Below are 20719 nucleotides of genomic sequence, written 5' to 3'. Positions count from 1 at the left end.
AAAGCTGATTATCACAAAGCAGTTGTTGCCCCTAGAAATAAGGTCAGGCCAGCAGGTTTTCATCTGCATTCTGTTATTCAGGAACTTTCCAGACAGCTCTATAACATGGCTTTTCAGGCCCCTTCATTCATTCCTGTAAGTGGGTTCAAATGCTGCAGGACTACTCAGTGGCAGTTGCTCTATTATGATTTAGCAACCCACTGAAGAGCAAATCACCATTCAAGATGCCCCCTACCATGTCCTGCTCTAATCTAGCAGCCTCTTCTCTCCCACAGCTTCAGTACAGCTGCAGGAGCCCAAGCCAGAGCCCAGATCACACAACCCCAAACTTCGAAGCTTGGAGTGCATCTTTTCTGGCCAGAAAGCCTGGCCCTATTGCCTCTGGGGGCAATGCTAGCTCTAATTCAAGCGTGGAGCCAGAGTGGGGGTGAGGGGATGGAGCCCCTGAATCACTCCCAATGGCATTGTCCTGGCATCAACAATGACAGAGTCTCGCTAACTTTTTGCTTCAGCAAACTACAAACCCCAGAATTTTAGTAGAAATTTGTGTTGGACATTTGCCATGATCCAAATGAGCAAGGGGCTTTGTATATGTGGCTAATAATGAATTTTAATAAATTAAATGCCATTGGCATTGGAGGACAGAGAGGTAGCAACAGAGCACAAGGAGCCAGTGCAAGTGTGTGCGCTTTGGACAGTAAGGTGGCTGGAGTGCTGCTGTGTGTTCTGACTGCGGTCGCGCTTTCTTCTCTTCCGCAGCCTCCCAGCTCCAGCCATGGAAGCCATGAGGATCAGAGGCGTCAACAGTGAGAAAGCAGGCAAAGAGGAAAGGTCATTCTGTAGGGTGTGAGGTCAGAATTGAGGGGGAAAGGAAAAGCAGAATAAGGAGAAACATCTTTCAAGGATTTCAACACATTCAGGGCACTCCACGGGAAGGCCACATGCTTTGGGATTTTTGGTGGTGGTGGTTGTTTTTTTTCTGAAACCTTATAAGAAAAAAACAGTGTGAAGTTTCCCAGAAAATGCACATCTCTCCAGTGGTTGCAAGGCTGACGACCTACAGAACCCCAGCTGATTAACTGCTTATGGCAACGCTTTCACATATTGGCAAAAATGCCCTTTCCTCCTTCAGCTCCCTCTTTAAAACATGCTTCTTCCATGAACCATGTAAACCCTAGCCCTCCCTTCAAGCAAATGTTAACAAAACTAACTATATTTCACCACTCACTCACCTGCTTTTTGTTGTATCATATCCCTTGGCTGCATAGTGTCTACTCTGAGTTTATATTCTGAAAGGGCAGGGACTTAACTGTTGTCCTTGCCAGTGAAGTGCCTACCATGTTTCTGTGATGCTGGTGTATTTATAAAATGGTGGTTGGAGGGAATGGGTGGGAGGTTGATGATCATTTCAGCAGATCTAAATATGGTTTCCATATTCAACTTGGAGTCTTCAAACCATTTATCAAGTGTAATCTATCGCAAACCACTTGGACGCTTTCCATTTATGCAAACTATTTAAGCATATTTTACATAATGAATTATAACATTACTCTCCCGAAGTTATCTCCTTCTGAAATAAGATTATGAGAGGAGGCCAAATGAGATATTTAGCCTACCTAGAATGTTGTTTTTCCTCCACCTTTCTCATGTTTAAGTAGAAAATAAGCATTGCATTGTCGGAACTAAGCAAAAGACTACCGGTAATTTGCCTGATTTGAATATGAAAAGGAGCCCACATCCTTCCTGTCCCCAAAGAATTCAAAAAGACTTTACAGAGAAAACAGATGAACTAATATGTATCACTTTAAAAAAAAAATAGTGGCATGTTTAGAAGCAATGCTGAACTTACAAGAGCACAAAAGTACAAAATTCACTAGTGGGAACCTGAGTAAAGTCGGGGACTGTTCTGTTTAACTTTTCTCATGATGGCATTTTAAACAGTACTCTGCAAAATAACCACAAAGCAAAATATAGTGTCATTTTTCATGGTTCAAGAAAACTACACTGAAGACCATACAATTTTGTAATGCAAAGACTTACACAGGTATTGACAAAAGGCAGAAACTTGTTCCATCCTTTAGATGGAGGATTTTTTTTTAAAGCTCAGTGGTGGGAGACTTAACAGAATCATGAGGCAGTTGATGCTCCTAAAAAAATTAGCACAGACCTTGTCTATACTAGAAAAGTGTGTTGTGTTAACTAAATCGGTTTTTAAATCCAATCTGTCTAAACCAGTGTAAAAATCTAATGTAGATGCACTTGAATTATTTTTATATCAATTTAACTTAAGTTAGTAACTTACAGCACAAGCTGAATCAATTAAAGGAAAGACTCGACTGGTTTGGTGTGGCTACATTAGGGATGTGCGCTGGTTTAACTAGATGTATTTTGAAACTGATTTTGTGAAACTGATGCACTCTCTCAGCATCGACAAAGCCACATTCTCTCTTTTTCCTCCAAAGTGCCAATTCAACAAGGTAGGTGAAGCAGTTGGAACTATTCGCATTCTTAAAGTTACCCATGTGTTTAAACATCTTGTTGGATTGAAGTTTAAATATCCAAAAGCACTAATTCACATCCTGTAATTGCATTCTGTTCAATTCATCTCACTTACAGACGCCATCATGAAATACCTAAAATTGCAAGGATTTCTCCCCCCCCCCCCAATCGTATATGTTTAATGGGTCAAATCCTGTGTTGGTTTATAGGCATCTTAAAATGCCGTTTAAGCCAGGAATTCTCAAACTGGGGGTCGGGACCCCTCAGGGGGTTGTGAGGTGGTTATATGGGGGTTGCGAGCTGTCAGCCTCCACGCCAAACCCCGCTTTGCATCCAGCATTTATAGTGGTGTTAAATATATAAAAAAGTGTTTTTAATTTATAAGGGGGGGTCGCACTCAGAGGCTTGCTATTTGAAAGGGGTCACCAGTACAAAAGTTTGAGAACCACTGGATTAGGTATATCAGGTGTGTACATTAAGGTGAGCTATTCTGTGATGGTATAAATGGTTTTAATATTTCAGGAAATTAGATGAGTGATTCCTCTTCTTAATGGGAAAGGGGAAATCTATGCCCTATGGTTCTTCCACATTCCTACCCACTTCTGTTCTGAAGGAGGAGTCTGTACACTGAACCAGTGGGCAGGTGCAAGCTGCAGTCAGCCCCCCAATAGAGTGTGAATGTTTCATTTTACATTTCAAATGAGGAGTACCTGGAAGGTCTATGTAATGCCTCCAGCTGAACAGAATTGATTACAACATTTTTCACTTTGTTTTGTACAAAATCTTTCACCAGCTCATTTTGAAAAATTTTGTATCTTTTTGTGTGTGTTGTGATGTTTCAAGGACTTAAAACATTGGTTGATCAGCTTGCAAAATCCATTTATAGCTCAAAATCCAAAGTTTAAGCAATCTGGCATATGCATATTTTTGCCCAGAAGTAGAGTGGAAACCATCTTTGACAACTAACTTGTAGACAGGAGAGAGAGATAGAAAGAAAACCCTAGGCAGTTGCATGTGCTCACTTACCATTTATCATTTATCATATACTAATATTGTCTGTCACAATAACAAAAGGGGCTAAGAATAAAAAAAAAACTTAAGTGGAAAGTTGACAAAAATGCATCTGGTTTCCTGTACAAAAAATGGTTGTACAGAAACAAAAACAAAGTTGTACAGTCATTCTAGTAATGCTAGTTTTGTAGACACAGTAAGTGGGTCCAGTCCTGCATAAAAGCATTGGGAATTGGGAGGACTGAATTTTTCTTACTATCTAGAATGCTAGGATCTAGGATCATCTAGAAGGCTTTTAAAATTATTTGTTTTTTGAACATTAAACAAATACCTGTGAATTAAAAGTATATGTTCATTGTTAAATGTTTATCCATTTGACACCAACAGCTACCGCTCAAAATTGTAATACCTTAAATGAGAGGTTTTAGTCACTTATCTAAATTCCTTACCCAAACTGGAATGTGACACAAAAGGATGTTCGATATACTGCTTAGCTGCAGACATGATTTTTAGGCTAAGTGCATAAAATCTTGGTCTGGAACAATATCTGTGTTCTGGCACAAAATTCTCAAGACTGCACATTACAGAAAGAAGTTACAATCGTGGAATAGAATAGAAATTAGATCACTTTTCTTTCCTGCATTATTTCCTGTAAGTGTAACGTTTCCTGTTGTAAAACTGCTGCAGTAATCTTTGCTACCCAATGGATACGAAGGTATCACTTGCAAACTGAAAGTCATAGCAGATTAATATTTAGTTGGGAGAGTTTAAAGCATGTGAAAAAAACACTTCCATGCACCTCAAACCTCAAGTGCTAGTGCTGCTATGAAATAACAGTGAGTATGAATAGCCTAATGACACATCAGCTGTGGCCATCATGTTGGGGCAAGGAACAAGAATGCTAAAAAAAAAATACTGTCTCACAGAAAAGTAGGTGTCTTCATAGAAACGTACTAATACTTGCACAGCTCTAGTTCTGAGACTTCCTTTGTTTTTGGATTTTAGCATCTGAAATAAACTGTCATTTTTTATTTTTCTTGTGTTAGTTTCACGGTGGTGGATACTGAAAATGGGCCAAAATAAAGTAAGATTGGCCCATAACAATGTTCCATAAACCATTGTTATAACACAGTTATGTCCTGTGTACACTAAAGATGCTATTGCTATTCCTGACTGAACTGAAAAGTTGACCATGTTGAGGGATCCATGTTAATGCCATTGCCCCCTAACATTGGTAAAACCTGGTTCTGGTTCACAATATAGATTAAACTAAATCATGTTTTAACTGTCTCTCTGAATCAATAATAACATTTTGAACAAGTGCACAAGATACACTGGAAATTTCCTTTATTAGGAAGTTGAAGAAACAAGAGGTGGCTGGATTTGATTTTGTGTGTGTGTATTCTGATACGCTGATTAGATAGCTTCAACAGCTATAACATGTAGTTATTCACAGTCAGCCCCAAAGATGCTGTTTTTTACATTTTCTTTGTACAGGATGGTAATCTGCCTACCCATTTGTCTTCACCAGATGCGATGTCAACTTTTATAGCAATAGAATTACTAGTGCAAGCAGCTGCAGACAATATGTAAATAAGAGCCAATTTCTACACATACCCTAATATCTCACCAAAGAGAGAATGTTATGTCTGCACTGCAATTGGGAAGTGTAATTGCTGTGCAGATATACACTTAGGTTAGTCTTTCACTCTGCAGCTTGTGCCACATGGAAAGAGGCTCTTTTTTATCATTATGCTGCACAGTTTTCTTCAATCAATCTGTTGATCTGGACTGAAGAGGAACTAGGGAACAGGAGAGACAGGAAAGGAAAATCACAAGTATGGAGGAGGAAATGTAAAGATTAACCAAGAAAAGGGAGGCGAGCAAGAGGAGATGGTGGCAGTGGCAGAGTTTTCGACCAGAACATCCGGTCAAAGAGACCCTGGCAGCTCCGGTCAGCACTGCTGACCAGGCCATTAAAAGTCCGGTTAGCGGGGCTGGCAGGCTCCATATCTGGCTCTGCGCAGCTCCTGGAAGAAGACAACATGTCCCTGAAGCTTTAAGGTGCAGGGGCGGCTCCGCATGCTGCCCTTGCTCTGTGCACCAGCTCCACAGCTCCCATGCGTGGAGGCAGCGCACACTGTGCAGAGCCACTTGGCCACCCCTACACCTAGGAGTCGAGGGATATGTTACCGCTTCCAGGGAGCCCCTGAGGTAATCACCACCTAGAGCCCTTACCTCTCACCCCTTCCCGTGTCCCAAACCCCTGCCCCAGCCTGGAGCCCCCTCCCACACCCAAACTCCCTCCCAGAGCCCACACCCCGCAACCCCCCCTGCACTCCTGCTCCCACCCAGAGCCCCCTCCTAAACCCCTTATTTCTGGCTCCACCCCAGAACCTACACCACAACTCCCTGCCTCAGCCCAGAGCCTCCTCCCACATTTTGAACCGCTTGGCTCCCCCACACCCGCCAGTCTAGAGCCCACTCCTGCACTCCAAACCCCTCACCCCCAGCCCCATCCCAGAGCCTACACTCCAACCTCCTGCCCCAGCCCAGAGCCCCCTGCCCCATCCTAAACTCCTCATTTCTGGCCCCAGCCCGGAGCCCACACTCCCAACCAGACCCCTTACCCTCTCCTGCACCCCTACCCCCTGACCCAGCCCAGTAAAAATGAGTGAGTGGGGCTGGGGGGGGGAGAGCAAGTGACAGAGGGAGGGTGAAATGGAGTGAGCAAGGGGGACTCGGAGCAGGGGTTGGGCAATGGTGTTCGCTTTTGTGCGATTAGAAAGTTAGCAACCCTAGGTGGAAGTGGTACAGATAACTTCACACGTTTAACTTTGATAATTTGTGCAGATAACTAAAGAAGTAGCAAATTTCAGAGTTGGGCTATCGATATCCCACCACGATACACACATCTGAATATATATGCCATTGGTTTGTTTATGGAAATTGAAGCTGGAGCAAATGAAACAATAGATAAATGCAAGGATCATGTTTTTCATATTAGCTTGCTTGAATTATTCATTTACTATATTTCAGTTAGATATGTAAAGATTTACATCTTAGATTCAGTAATCCCATCACAGTAGTAGAGTTGCCTGCATTGCTCTGACATGCTGTGAGTTGGCATACTATCTACATGGCCTTAAGAGGTATTTAAACCCCATTTATATAAACCAGTGTTGACACAGTGTTTGATACTGATCATACTAATGAAAGTGGCTTTGGCTCATTCTTGCAGTCCCTTGAACCTAACAAGGACAGAGGGATTTTTGGAGGGAGGGGGGTGGTAACTAATAACTCTCTCTAGTATCTCTGCTGTAATTCTAAAGGACTGATTTATACTATCCTGGGATTTTATAGTAACAGTGCATGGAGAAAGGGCATGTTTCATATGTATAATGTGCGAAAAGGGCCACTTTCATAGTAGTTCATGAGTCTCAAATCCAAGATACAAAACATACTACTTATATATTAGATACTTCTTGTTCTGTGTGGGAATGTGATTTTATGATTGTGTACTGATATGCAACATAGTGTTAGTTCTCCCTTTCTTAAACAACTGATATTAACATTGTTGTTCTAGCCATGCTAAGACATGTTTTTAATTGGGTGTAGATTAAGCCACCCGACCCCACTCCTTTTAGTCCTCAGTTTACATCAACAGATTGGATCTGCTTGCATCCAAAAGAATTATGACAAAACAATTGCTTGTATTTGTGTCTTAGTATGTTCTCCAGCAGCTCTGTCACCTGAGGGTCAGACTGGAATACATGAAACTAGAATTGGGGTAGAAACTGCAGCCAGCCTCAGGTCAGTGTTGCCTCTTGAGATTTGCAAAATAGCAACTTTTGGGCTTCATTGCATTAGTTTCCATAATTATTCTCAGTCTAGTCTGGTTGTATTACAAAGGATAGTCTTGCATGCTCCATTTAATTCCCTTTCTCATTGTGTCTGGGATTCAAGAATTATCTTAAAACAGAGATTATTTTTTATTATATGGAATTTATAATTTCTACAGTATTTTAGAGCTCTTTAAAAATAGTGTTTCTGTGCAGATCTCTCATGCATGTATGATTAGGAAATTTACCAGGATGACATGGTCTCTTGCAGTAAATTCAATTTTTCTATCCTACCTATTCTCTGGTATCTAGGTGCAAATAATACATCATTTAACATGAATAACAAATCTGTAGAACACAGAATTATACTCCAGTATAATAGGACATTGAATCACCTGGGTAATACTGAGGGAGTGGGAGTCACCCAGGGAAAGGGAGAGATCCTGGGTGGACAAAGACCATTGAGATAAAAATGCACGGTGCTGGGATCCAACAATCAGAAAAGCATCCTCTTGACACACATCTAAATACAACATAGTCACTGTGCCATTGTTATACAGCACAATTCTGTCAGTAGTTCTGAGGCTGTGATCTGATCCATTTTACAGTCTGCTGAAACTGACATAAGCTTAACAAAAGTTTTGAAAAAGGATTGCCAATCGCACAATTTGTGTCTCAAGAAACTTGTTGACAGTTGTTCAAGATATAGGAGAGATTGTTTGCCGTCATCATGCTTATAGTTTTTCCATTCTTCCTAAAACTGTGACCACATTTATTGCTGTAGCTTAGCTAGTGTGCAGAGTTTCACTTTTTGTTGCAGAAACTTTCCATAACAATAATTTTGTGTTTAATTGGGATACTACTTTGGTGTTTCTCCAACAGTACAATGGTATTTTTTTTAATTGACACATGTTGTATTTTAGCAGACATCTTTTTACCAAAGTGACTGAAAGTGCCAAAAGCATTCTCCTCTTTTAATGAACCTGACAAATTGAGACTAATTAAATATAATGAAATGTTTATATGAAATAATGCTTTCTGAATCTCTGGAATGGAATGTGTGAATCAAATTTTAGTTTAAGTAAATTAGATTATTCCATTTGTTTTCTTTACAGAATTTTTGTATTGAAGCAATCAATTGTGATAAGTAGGTTTATTCCAGAAATTTAAAATGATCTGGTGCCAACAATTTGCACAGATCAAACCACGCCCCTGGCCCCCAGCCCTTACCACCCCTACTCATTGATGGGATTAAGATCCTCTGGCTGTGAGCCCAAATTCAGACAAAGTGAACAGAAGCTTGTACTGTGTCCTTAAAAACCACTAAACTTAAGTATTGGCAGACTGCACGAGGGAACAAATTCAATAGCCAAGGGCCCTCCACTGAGAATTCCACCCTAAGACTTACAGCCCACCTGCTAGAATTCAACCCTGGGACTTTACAGCTGAGCTTTTTTGGCATCACTTAACTGCCTCAACAGGATGTAAAGAAAGAAGTGATAGATGAGAAATACAGTTCCCAGGCCATCCAGGATGCTAGAGAGTAGTGCTTGGGTCAACCCCTTAGTCCAGTGGTTTTCAGCCTGTGGTCTGCAGACTGTCTAAGATTTCCAAAGGGGTCCGCACCTCCATTTGAAATTTTGTTGGGGTCCACAAATGAAAACAGGTTGAAAACCACCGCCTTAGTGGTCTTTCATACACAGTGAGCAGGAGAGATGACACGTATTCACAGTTGACCAAGAGAGGGCTTTAGTGGAACACTAAATCTGGTGGTGATTTTTAAAGCCAGAAGGAACCATTATGATCCCTTAAGTTGACTTCCTATATAACACAGACCATGGGACTTCCCTGAAATAATTCTTGCTCCTTCAAGTTCAATAGTTGTGGCTGAACTAGAGCATATCTTTCGGAAAATATCCAATTTCCGCTTTTAATTTTCTAGTGATGGCAAATACACCACAATCTTTAGTAAATTGTTCCAACAGTTAATTACCCTTTGTTTAAAAAATTGCACCTTTTATTTCAAGTCTGCATTTGTCTAGCTTCAGCTTACAATAGCTTCATCTACTAGATTGATGAGCCCCATGTCATTACTTGTAGACTGTGATCAAGTTATCCCTTAACAGATTCAACTCTGTGAGACTTTCATTGGCAATCATGTTTTCCAATCCTTTAGTCACTTTCATGGCTCTTTTCTGAACTCCCTCCAATTTATCAACATCCTTCTTGAATTGTTGACACCAGAACTGGACACAGTATTCCAGAAGTAGTCACACCAGTGCCAAATACAAAGGTAATATTCCCCTGATTATACATCCAGTCACTCATGTTCAGATGATTTATCCACGTGATGCCAAAGAATTACTGCTTCCGAGGAAATAATCCCCCATTCTGTAAGTATGGCCTGCATTCTTTGCTCTTAGATATATGACTTTATATTTGGCCGTATTGAAATGCAAATTCGATGATTGTTTCTAGCTTACCAAACAATCCAGATTGCTCTGTCAGTTACCTGTCCTATTCATTATTTACCACTCCCCAAACTTTGCCATCTGCAAATTTTATAAGTAGCAATTTTATATCTTCTAGGTCATTGATAAAAAATGAAATAGCACATAGCCAGAACTAGTCACTGCAGGACCCCACCAGAAAGCCACCTTCTTGATAATGATTCCTTGTTTACAGTTACATTTTGAGGCCTATCAGTTAGCCTATTGTAATCCATTTAATGTGTGCCATGTTGATTTTGTAATTTAAAGTTTTAATCAAAAGGCCATGCAACACCAGGTCAAATGCCTTCAAGCTTGTAATCTCAAAAAAAATCAAATTAGTTTGACAGGCTCAATTTTCCATTTTTCCCCTTAATTATATTACCCTTATTTAATTATTTATTAACTGACTCCCATATCGCCCATTCCATTATTTTGCTGAGGATGAGCATCAGGCTGACAGGCCTATAATTACTTGAGGTATCCCACTGATCCTTTTTTAAAATGGCACATTAGCTTTCTTCCAATCCTCTGGAATTTCCCCAGTGTTCCAACACTTACTGAAAATTAACATTTACAATCCAGAGAGCTCTTCAACCGGCTCTCCTAGAACTCTTGGATACAAAGTATCCAGATCTGCTGATTTGAAAAAGTCTAATTTGAGTAGCTGCTGTTTCCATTCCAGTGGTAACTCAGAGTGATGTTAAATACATCATCTGGCTTTTTTCCAAGTGAAAAAGATCATTTACTTCCAACTTGTCTCTACCATTTTTGACAGTGCGCCACTTTCCCTCCCCTTTTGCCTACTTTCTCTTTTCAAAATATATTATAAATCAATGAATCTTCCCACCAGGTTTCAGTAACCAATTAGGTTGGATTTATGCTCATAAATGAGCAATTACAATTTCTCTTGTTTGTTACCAAGGCTCCTAGCATTGGTGTACAGGCAATTAAAGAATTTCTTCTTGTTACATCCCTTGGTGCCTTGATTCATTTTGTGCTTGACATCTTGATTTTGTGCTAAATAACGCTCATTTGTTTTCTCTTTTTCACCCTCCCCTTTTGGTTTTTACTTTATTGCCCTCCTGACTAATCTAGTACCTGTCCCCTAGAACTGTGTTTCCCAAACTTGGGACACCACTTGTTCAGGGAAAGCCCCTAGCGGGCCCGGCCGATTTGTTTACCTGCCGCGTCCGCAGGTTCAGCCGATCGCGGCTCCCTCTGGCCCAGCAGCCAGTACATCTCTCAGTCCGTACCACTTCCTGCAGCCCCCATTGGCTGGGCACAGTGATCCACGGCCAGTGGGAGCCACGATCGGCCGAACCTGCAGACGCAGCAGGTAAACAAATCGGCCGGCCCGCCAGGGGCTTTCCCTGAAACGCTGCCCTAGAAGATTGGTTCCCATTCTACTGAGTTGGAGGCCTTCCAAGTTGTACAGACCCCTCTCCCCATAGAAGGTGGACCAGTGTTCCAGTGAACCAAAACCCTCTACCCTATACCACTTACCTTGCCAGCAGTTCACTTCCAGAATCTTCTGTTGTCCATTGCAGGACAGAAAGGATATTTGAGAAGATCACTTGGACATTCTTCTCCTTCGGGAGCCTTCCAAGTTGCCTGAAGTAGCCTATAATCCATAAGGTGTCCTGTGAAGCAGTCATTAGTACTGATGTACACCATCACCAGTGAAGCCTTGTTTGCCAGCTTCAGAAGTCTATCCAGTCTTGCAGCTGGATCTTGCGTCTTGGCTCTGGAAGGACAGCACACCATCCTATTATCCACTTGTCCCTTGCAGAATGTTTTTTTTACAGTCTTATTAGCGTACAGTCCCCAACAAGGATCATCTTTCATCTTTGGACAGTTGGAGAGTTCTTTGTGGCCAAGCTTGATAATCTCGCAGGTTGGGCTGAGCAGCCATCCTCCATTCCATTCAGTTATCTGGATCTTCAGAGGTATTTTCATCAGTTTGACAATCATGTAACCTTGTGGGTGCAGACATCTAAAGTGCAGTTTCTAGGCATTTATATCAAACCTATGTAGGGGAGGAGACCCAGTATACTGTCTTTAAATGACTCCGGATCACATTTCCTCTGAGTTGTTGGTTTTTAACTGCCATCCCTGCAAATGTGACAGTCACTATCTTGGCTGACACATCAGGGACTGAAGTGGGGACTCCCAGAGCTAAAAGCCTAAATCTTTACAATTTAAAGAGCCAGGTTCTGTAGCTGGGGGTTATAACACTCACATCCTCTCATTAGGACAGTGTGAAACACACAGCTCCCACTGATCTGTGAAATACACAAACTCATTTTGGGCTCCTGAAACTAACTAACCCGACGAACCTCTCCCACATTTTCCCAAAGGCTCCCACACAGGGCTTTAAAACTAATAAACCGAGGACTAAAATGGGGGGAGGAGCAATGTGTGGGTGAAAAGACAAAATCCCCTTTTAACCATCTGGAAAAGGAAGGTGCTGGGCTTTCTGTCAGGCTGTTGTGCATAGATCTTGCTTGTGGGGATAGCAGGGCATCCATTTTTCATACCCTCTAGCTAGTTCCTGATCAATTTCATGGCCCATCTCCTCTATGTATGCTCCTCAGCTTCCCCATCCTAGAGCCAACCAGCTGCTGCAAGGTGACTGATGTGTCTTTTCCCTGCTTCTTATTGGTGGGTCATCCTCCTCCCTCATGGAACACTCCACTCCTGCAGAAACACAAGCACCTAAACAACAGGGAAGATTGTGAGATTAAGAGCCAGAAATGAGAATGTGGGAGTCCTGCAGTCATGTGGGATGGGATCAGGATGCTGACTGGATAATATACTGAGGAGGGGGATACGCTTGCCTTCCCCACCGCAGTGAAATACTAGGGTTCAATCCAGACTGAATAGCTGTGTCACCCCTGTTGGGGGTGCCCTTTACAATGCTTTGCTGCTGTAGCCTCCAACCTGGACTGCTCAGAAACAGCCTCCAGCATGTAAGTCACTCTCATCTATGTCTTTGTGCATGCTGCAGCCAGCCAGCCACACCATGGCTCTTACCAGGTTTAAAAATTACCACAGGGTGACCCCAACTCACTCCCTGTCCCAGATTTTCCCCAGAAATGTATGTCCTGGACAGTACAAATATATTGTCAATTATTCCTTGAAGGGAATAATGTGCACACAACTTGGTACCCCAAATGGAGTTACCCAGACACTTTGACTTAAACACACTGGATTATATAAAACAATAAAAGAAGTTTATTAACTACAAGGAGAGATTTTAAGTGAGTACAAGGAATGAGACATAAAAGCCAGAAATGGTGACAAGAAAAATAAAGATAAAATGGTTACAGGTGCCTAATTTAGAAAACTATATTAGATTCAAAGCAAAGTTTTCTTACCACATGCTCCGTCAGGTTACTGACCAAACTCTCAGGTCAGGACCCTTCCTCAAGAGTCTAATGGCTGCTTTCTTTGTCTCTTCAGGTGCAGTCAATGTGATGGGCAGGGAGAGAAAGAAGGGTGTCTTGGGGGTTCTGCCCCTTCCTTTTTGTAGTCCTGTCCTCCCCCTTTGAGAAGCATTTCCAGCTGGGAGCAAGATGATGAGCAGTCTGTGTAGAAGGGAACTCCATCCTTCTTCTTTGCTAAAGTGTAGATTTTTTTTTTTTAATCCCTGGCCCCTTTCCTGCCCAAAAATGGCCGCTTAGCAGGTAATAGTCCATTAGCCTTGGTTACACCTGGCTGAGATGTCAGCTTACCCTTTGTCTCTGAGGAACCTTTTGGCCACTTCGCAGACTTATCTGGAAAACATACTTTTAGTCATGTTTTCAGCTTATGTTTATAACTTGACGCTGCCACATGCATTTTGCCATGATTTTATTGATCAGAAAATTGAGTTTTTTAAATGATACCTCACAAGGCCTAACTTGTACAAACATTATTACCATGGTGCGTAGGATGTGAACGCAGTACACTGTTCTGTCACCACCAGCACTTGTGCCTATGTGAGCCTTCCCCTGTTGCTGCTCATGCTTTCAGAAGTTTCAGGAGAGTTAAATTGATCTGATTTCTTGTCAGTTCTGATGCTGCCCCTCAGGTTCCTAGTAGCAACAGTGAAAACTAGACAAGTGTGGTCAGTTTTCATGCTGCAGCATCCTGTGCAGATTTAGGCTGGTATTGCTCAGACAACGGTGGGTCACAACACAGCAAACCCAAGCATCAAAATCCCTGGGTCACCAGAGCTCAGTAGAAGCCTGCGAAGGAGAAGCAGTTTCTTATTTCTTCCAGCTGCTGTGGCTGCTGCCTCCATTCCTGCTGTGCCCATCCTGCCTATCACGCAATCCCAGAGCAGCTTCTTTCTCAACTCTAGAGCAGGGGAATCAGTGCTTCAAGGAGTTGTGGGTAGGCTTGCCAGCCTTTGGAGATGAGCACTGTGCAGGAGAGAAGTGAAGGAGAAACACCACCATCCACTGGCTCCCGCACCTAGTAGCACAAACTGGCTGAACCCTCCACAAAATGGCTGAAAATGTTCAGGTGAAATACATCATTTTTTGCAGCTGCAAAAGAATTCTTCCATCAGCCTAGCTACTACCTTGCAGGGAGATAGATTATCTATGTTGATGGGAAAACACCGCTCGGCATAGGTAGACTCTACGCCAAAGTGTTACAGCGGTGCAGCTATGCTGCTGTAGCATTTCAAGTGTAGACAAGCCCTTAGAATCAGTGGCTCAAAATGCTCCTGCAGGCTGTCCACCCACCTTCTTAAGCCCAGCGTACTGAGTGGCACAGACAGCTGGGTATAATTAGAATGTAACTTGGATATTATTGTTACATGTGTCTTCACACTCTAAACCAAAATTTCACCCAGAGTTCTATGCATTGTTTAAATTAAAATATCATACAATGAGCAGTGTGTTTACCTTGCTTAGTTATTGGTGTTAACCCTTAAATAAGGCTTTAAAACTCCTTATTAGAATAAAGGAAAGAAATTCTCATCTCTAGACTAAGTCTGCCTATTACTGAAGTAGTGCACTCATTTAAAGACTGAAGGCTTTCTTTGCCAGGGTAGCTATACATAAATCCTCTTTGTAATTTTTTTCTTAAAAAAAAAAAAAAATGTATAAGCTTGGATTCTGAACAATACAGCAAAACCTGTCTAACTTACAGACCTTCTGAGCTGTGGATTTCAATGGTGCTTGCTTTTAATAAATCAAATAAAACTACAACTACCCAGAACAATCTACAAGGTTTGACTCAAGTTACTGTTCCTTTAAGACACTGCAGTTTTGACTGAAACTGGCATGCTATAGAGAATGAAAAAGAATTCACTGTTTCTAGAAAAGATGAGGCCATAACATTCACAAACTCATCTGGCAAGGAAACGCTATAGAAACTAGAAAAAGTGGCAAAGTGATCTTTTGTTGGAGTTTGGAGGGTGAGCCTCCTCTTCTTTCATTTGTTGCACTGGGGAGTTTTTGATTACGCCTGCTCAAACAGACGCTTTGTGCTAATGTGTTTTCTTGTGGATTTGCCAGGTGACCTCCAACCCTTCGGCAACAGGCCAGTTCCACCACAACAACTGTTCCTTAAACAAGCACAGCAAGTGAAGTCAGTTTTTGCCACTACTGTCCAGATGGAACACTGACTTTCCTGTTCCTCTCTTGCTGATAGTGAATATAGCCTTAGATTCTTACATTAAAGCAATACAGGAATCTGAGAGGTGCTCCACTGAATATCAACATTAGGAAGATGCATATATTTCTCAGACCCATCATCTAAATCTTTTCTCCTTTGATGCAGTTGCCACCAATCTGTATTTGTGGACATCTCTGCTATGATCACTCTGGCAGAGAGGGCCAGTCAGGTAGCATTTTGTCCCTTGACCTGTCTTATATACATGCATCCTCTCCAATCTCTGGGCTCTAGTGCTGGCTGACCGGGGACAGAAATAGATGGCACAACCAAAGTCAGGCATGAGAGAGAAAAGGCCATTAAAGGAAGAAGGTAAGCAGTCAAGCAAGGCCATAGTCCTCTACAGGGCATATGATGCAAACTAAGTATTATTAGCTTTCTCTTGTATTATGTATGTACCAACAGTTTAGCATGTTTTCTCTGGGGGCTTCCTCTTTTGCCACCATTCAAGTGTCAAAGAATGACACAATTGATTTGGCACCCTGAAGCTCAGAAACCAGTTCTGCTGGTTGGGGGTAGTAGGAGCTTCTCATTCTCCTAAAATGTTCCCTAGCTTCATTTTAGAAGATTCCTTCACATTAAACTTTCAGCAGTTCCTTATAGACAACTGAGAATAATAGGAGCACTCAGCTTGTCAAATGGCCTTTGCTTTGTGCCAGCATAATGCAGATGTAGGAATTCATTTAGGACACATCTTCCAATTATACCTCCAATAGATGTGAATTGTCACTTGTTATCAGCTTATTCATGCTACTCGGACTTCTAGTTGCTTCGGGTAGGCAGGTAATTATAAAATGCTGAAACTTTGTGCTCACACAACTCAGTAAATCCTGGGGATGGAGCTTTAAAGGACAGCTCTTTTAAAAATCAAATTCATGCAGCTAGATGTTTCATTGTTCCTGTTTCTCTCATGAATCTGTTGTTTAAACACCTTCACTGATTTTTCGTTGTTAGACAGTAAGGTTTTGACCATGGCATGTATGGCCTTTTGCTCAGAAATATCAATATATCTGTTTAATTTTCTGTGTATCCTTAAAAATCTCATTATCAAGTCAGACACTTTAAAAAAATCAAAGAAGATTGGGCGCTTGCCAATGATCCTGTCAGGTATAAAAATAAATGTATAATAAAATGCCTTCTAAAAGACTGAGAAACAATAGATGGTGTTCAAAAGTGTTAACTTTTAATATTTGCAGGGCATCTTCATGATGTGTTCTCTAATTCCAGCAAACCGTAGAATCACTGATAGAACCAAAATGAAGGTGGTCATTAGTAAACTTCGGAGAATTAAAAAAAAAAATAGTGAGAGTTGACCCATTATGTTGCATATATTATGCTGGTTTAGATCTTTAAAAAAAAAAAAAAAAAAAAACCTTCAAGATTAAAAAAGAACAAAACGGTTACTACTGAGAATACCAGAGTAAATCGAAGAAAACTGAATGGGTGGAGCAAGCTAAGGATACTACCAATCTACTAGAATTCTTTGAGGGGTCAGCAAGCATGTGGACAAGGGGGATCCAGTGGACATAGTGTATTTAAAGTTTCAGAAAGCCTTTGACAGGTCCCTCACCAAAGGCTCTTAAGCAAAGTAAGCTGTCATGGGATAAGAGGGAAGGTTTTCTCATGGATTGGTAACTGGTTAAAAGATAGGAAACAAAGGTAGGAATAAATGGTCAGTTTTCCGAATGGAGAGAGGTAAATAGTGGTCTGTACTGGGCCCAGTCCTATTCAACATATTCTTAAATGATCTGGGAAAGGGGGTAAACAGTGAGGTGGCAGAATTTGCAGATGATACAAAACTTCTCAAGATAATTAAGTCCAAGACAGACTGTGAAGAGCTACAAAAGGATCTCTCAAAACTGAGTGACTGGGCAACAAAATGGCAGATGAAATTCAATGTTGATAAATGCAAGTAATGCACATGGGAAAACATAACCCAACTATACATTTTGATACAGGAGGGCCAGGGAACAGTGGGAGAGTGCTAGAGGAGAAATATATAAGCTCAAGACTAATTAAGGCGTGGTTCCCTGTAGACTAGGGAAGGTGGCTGCAGGTTAATTGGAGCACCTGCAGTCAATTAAGGCTCTGTTAGGAACCTAATAAACCCCCCTGCTTCAGGCAGACAGAGGAGGAGGAGGAAGAAAGAGAGGACTGGAGCTTGGAGGTGTGCTGTGAGACTTGGAAAATCAGAAAACCGAAGTAAGGGGGACCCTGCCCCAGTAGGGCAGGGAGACTACCTTCCCCAGCATCTAAGGACTGCAGGTACCCCACCCAAGGGGGAAGAGGGTAAGAACCCGCAGGGGTTGAAAGGGTCTGGGGCTCAGAGTGAGGAGCAAACCCAGACCCCTACCCTGCTTCCATCCTTTACCACCTTTCTGGGCCACTAGCGGGGCCATCAATGCCCCAAGAACAGGGGCAAGGGGTCGCATCTTAGCTCCCCGCCAAGAAAAGCGCAGGACCCACCAGACTAACATCGGCCATCTTGACACACCATATAAAATGATGGCGTCTAAATTAGCTGTTACCATGCAAGAAAGAGATCTTGGAGTCATTGTGGATAGTTCTCTGAAAACATCCACTCAATGTGCAGTGACAGTCAAAAAAAGCGAACGTTGGGAATCATTAAGAAGGAATAGATAATAAGACAAAAAATATCATATTGCCTCTATATAAATCCATGGTATGTCCACATCTTGAATACTGCATGCAGATGTGGTTCCCCATCTCAAAAAAGAAATATTATACTTGGAAAAGGTTCAGAAAAGGGCAACAACAATGATTGGGGTATACAGAATGGCTGCCAAATGAAGAGAGATTAATAAGGCTGGGACTTTTCAGCTTGGAAAAGACGCCTAAGGAGGGATATGATAGAGGTCTATAAAATCATGACTGGTGTGGAGAAAGTAAATAAGGAAGTGTCATTTACTCCTTATAACACAAGAGCTAGGGGCTACCAAATTAAATTAATAGGCAGCAGGTTTAAAACAAACAAAAGGAAGTATTTTTTTTCACACAATGCACTGTCAACCTGTGGAACTCCTTGCCAGAGGATGTTGTGGAGGCCAAGACTATAACACGATTCAAAAAAGAACTAGATAAGTTCATGGAGGATAGGTCCATCAGTGGCTATTAGCTAGGATGAGCAGGGTTTGTGTCCATAGCCTCTATTTGCCAGAAACTGAGAATGGGCGATAGAGGATGGATCCCTTGATGACTACCTATTCTGTTCATTGCCTCTGGGGCACCTGGTATTGGCCACTGTCAGAAGACAGGATATTGGGCTAGATGGACCTTTGGTCTGACCCAGTATGGCCGTTCTTATGTACTATAAGTATTGACCTGAATCTTCAAAAGTGGCTAACTTTGAACGCCTTGTGTTTGGTGCCCAACTTGAATCAGCTGTTTCAATATTGTCAGAGTTGATGCTCAGGACTTTCTGAAAATCACATCAAGCTGGATTCCCAAAAATTGAGGCACACAATCATTTATTGCTCTTAAAATTTAGGCCATTGCTTTTAGTATGCAATGGGCCCAAAAGATGAATTAAGGCTAAATGAAGTGCAAATGTCAATGTTTATTTATCCCCTTGAACCAGATTGCATGTGGCATGCCGCACACAAAAAGATTGAGGTTACTTTTTAAAAATTACTTAATTCTTCTTGACAAAAGAAGATTCAGGCCAATACTTTGTCAGTAAACCAGGAAGGACAATAACCCAGAATGTGACCTTCTATATTTCAGAAGTCTTCTATAACTCATTCAACTTGATATCTTTGTCACAGAATGATGCATTCGGGGATACTTTCAGCAAAACAGAAAATATCAAGAAGATATCCCGATTCGAGGAAAAATTTTTAAACTTCTTTGTTTGGATGCTGCCTCTAGCTGGGTTAATGAGGACGTTTATCATATAAACTGAGTAAAAGCCCAGGTTCTCATTTTTCCTATGTAGTTGGCATTCACTAGAACCTGAGACTCCTTTATCCAGCTTCCCCGCTAGTAATTTCCAATCAGCCTCTAAAAGTTAACTAAAAGTTATGTTAATCATTTACTCCCTCCTGCCTTTTCACCTTCTCAATTGAAAGAAATTCTCCAAGGAATTTACTTTGTGATCAACTCTAGTTGCCAAAATAAAAAAACAAACAGGAGAGAGGAAGAATGTGTCCCTGCTGCATCTCAGTGTATTTGTCACAGTGAATAGCTTCAGTCTGAAGCTGCTGGGGTCTATCACCAGGGCAATAGATTTGAGGGTAGGGGGCATGGCATCAATAGACCTATGAGCTGCTCCTTATCTTCCTTCATCTAGTACTGCCTCCATTCTAGTGAAAGCTGCATTTGCAACTAGAACATTATTTTAAGAGTAGCAGATTGTGGTATATTCTCCAGAATTTAGAATTGCAGTAGAGGGCTGTAAGACTCTTCATAAAGTTTTTAATAGCCTGAAGAAATACATTCATGATAAATGTCCACTACAAACCTGGACCCAGCCACTTCTTCCTGATGATTTTTAGGTACGGGAACTAGAGTAGGCTATGGCTTGTCAGCTTTGGTGTAGTTGCAAGAAGTATTGAACTTCTTCTTTAGGACCCCTTTGTGCCTTCGTGAAAGATATTATAGAAATTTCTGTGGTGCTCCCTTTCCTTTGGGCTTCAGAAACTAAAGGAAAAGCTCCACTGAATAGGGAACAATGAAACCGTTGCAGTATTGGACTGTATGATCATATCCTAAAGCCCCATCCCTTTCTAATAGCTGTCCCTTGAAGAAATGGGGCTTCTGTCCCCAGGGATGAAAGTAAGTTAGAGGACTTACCGGTACACCGGAGTCCTGAGCAGGGGGCGTGGCCTCAACCGGAAGAGGCATGGCCTTAAATCCCCGGGCCCTTTAAATGCCCGCCGGAGCCCCACCACCGCTACCCCAGGGCTTTGGCAGCAGGGCTCCAGCAGGGATTTAAAGGGCCGGGGCAGTAGGGGTGGATGGAGCTCCGGGGCTCTTTAAATCCCCGCCAGAGCCTTACCCCAGTGCTCGGGCAGCAGGGCTCGGGCGGGGATTTAAAGGGCTTGGGGCTCCAGCCGCCGCTACCGCCCCAGCCCTTTAAATCCCCTCCGGAGCCCCGCCACCGCTACCCCAGGGCTTGGGCAGCAGGGCTCAGGCTGGGATTTAAAGGGCCGGGGGTGGGGGGGTAGTGGCAGCTGGAGCTCCGGGCCC

At 42.1% G+C, this 20719-nt stretch overlaps 1 protein-coding gene across 9 annotated transcripts in view; it reads left to right on the top strand.

Moving 5' to 3' along the window:
- Positions 1–20719, top strand: part of FYN (FYN proto-oncogene, Src family tyrosine kinase) — a 188273-nt gene that overhangs the window by 116581 nt on the left and 50973 nt on the right. For 2 of the 9 annotated variants that reach the window (XM_043542823.1, XM_043542817.1), the window contains exon 1: positions 17647–17800. The exons of 6 other annotated variants lie outside the window; for them this stretch is intronic. The gene's annotated coding sequence lies outside the window, so the exon portion shown is untranslated. Of the gene's footprint in view, positions 1–17646; positions 17801–20719 lie in introns of those variants that run through there. One more of the 9 variants, XM_043542818.1, reaches the window with a different exon arrangement.

The sequence above is a fragment of the Chelonia mydas genome, chromosome 3 (assembly GCF_015237465.2).
Source record: "Chelonia mydas isolate rCheMyd1 chromosome 3, rCheMyd1.pri.v2, whole genome shotgun sequence".
Taxonomy (NCBI): Eukaryota; Metazoa; Chordata; order Testudines; family Cheloniidae; genus Chelonia; species Chelonia mydas.
The sequence above is the reverse complement of the archived record's forward strand: the minus strand, read 5'-3'. Positions and strand labels throughout refer to the sequence as shown.